General features: G+C 44.9%; 1 pseudogene; it reads left to right on the top strand.

The window, feature by feature from the left end:
• The first annotated feature begins 246 nt into the window (after positions 1-246).
• LOC101424504 (etoposide-induced protein 2.4 homolog pseudogene) lies at positions 247-1,124 on the top strand (annotated as a pseudogene).
• Positions 1,125-1,623: the final 499 nt, after the last annotated feature.

The raw sequence follows: 1,623 nt of genomic DNA, 5'->3' as shown, positions 1-1,623 counted from the left end.
ATAGACCAATCACAAGTAATGAGATTGACTCTGTCATCATAAGCTTCCCAACAGAGAGCTCCTGTGGGAGTGGGCAGCTGGGTGTCAAGCACCCAAGTGGGCCCACAGCAGGTAAGGGGCCAGGCCCAGCCAGAACCCAGCAGCAGAAGTGCCGGGTCCTTCATGATGAGAGATTCTGGGGTGCTTGTCTCTTCTCTGAGTAGTAGATAGTTTGGGTGGTAAAGGGATGGCTAATGGTGCCAAACCTTTCTACAGGGCCTTGGCAGGGGAATCAAAGGCTCCAGCTGGGTTATTTGTATAATCTCAAAGCTGGTTGCTCAACTCCAGCAAAAGAGAGAGGGACAGAGTCAAAAAAGAGCAAGCAGTTTCTTGGCCCAGTGGAGAGCCCAGAACATAGTGTGGGAGTAGGAGAGTAAATTGCTGTTGTTAGTAGAATTTTCCAATGCTGTGCTTTGAATGGCAGAGTGTTTTGGTTCAGTCCCTTTTTGCTTCATCGAATGCTTATTCCTGGGTTTCAGTCAGTAACAGCACAAATTATTGGTGATCCATTGCTTCATGGAGATGTTTGGTTGTGGCTGGAATTCTTCCTCATGTCAATTTTCATTGCCTTTTGGGTATTCTCCCTATTTGTACTTAGCAAAGTTGCCAATGCCATTTGGCTTTAACATATAGTTAATCTGCCAGTTGAGGTATCTGGGAGCAAGTCTCACCCATTTCCTAGTGTCAGCAAAATAAATGCCATCATGTTCTTTAACCTTTTGCTGCAGTATCCTTTCCTCATTCAAGGATTTTATGAATCTCTTTTCCATCCATCTTGTTTGGTCAGCTGGTTAATCTCTTGCATATGTGTCTTCTCTACTCACTTTACTTCTTCAAATATCCCTGGTTCAATAAAGGAATTGAAATACACCAGTGGTTGTCAAATATATAAAGGATTTGGCCTTACTACTTTGGATTTGGTTTGCCCTTGGCTTTTCTCACAGCAATGCTGTCGTCATATATTATCAGTAGCTGCCTCTTCTCTATTTTCTTTCCTTTATTCATTATCAGCACCAATGAAGCAAGGACCCCTGGCAAAGCATGCCTTTTCCAGCTGTACCTCTTCTCCTTGGTAGTCTTCTTAAGCAACAGACTCTTCCACAAGGTGCTCTATTTGCAGTTTGCCTTGAGTAGCTCAAACTCTGTAAAGAAATTCTCTTCACTGCATCCATCACCTGCCAAACTGAAGGCTGCTGCAGGCCATTGACTCTCCTGCCATCAGAAAGTGGCTGGTGGGATTGCAAGGAGGCTATGGCAGATTTTTCCCTGTTCACCTTCCCCTACCCAGGGAAGGCAGGATCCACTTGGCCAGGGCCCTCTGCATCTTCCTTCCTCTCCGAGGAATTAGAACTTTAGTCTCTGGTACATTTAATGCAGAACGCTGACACAAGTATGTGGATTTTTAACACCACCCTGAGTCTGAAAGGACCACAGGTTTTTCTGCAGCTATTTTCTGGTGCATGCCAGCCCCTGTGCCTGGACTATTTGAGTACTTTGTATTTCTCCCTGTGCCATTTACTTTCCTACCTCAATTTCCTACCTTCCACTACCCCTGGATGAAAGGATTTTTAAAGTCTAGCTGTT

Source organism: Dasypus novemcinctus, chromosome 12, assembly GCF_030445035.2.
Source record: "Dasypus novemcinctus isolate mDasNov1 chromosome 12, mDasNov1.1.hap2, whole genome shotgun sequence".
Taxonomy (NCBI): Eukaryota; Metazoa; Chordata; class Mammalia; order Cingulata; family Dasypodidae; genus Dasypus; species Dasypus novemcinctus.
Note: the sequence above shows the minus strand (reverse complement) of the source record. Positions and strands in the feature narration are given on the sequence as shown.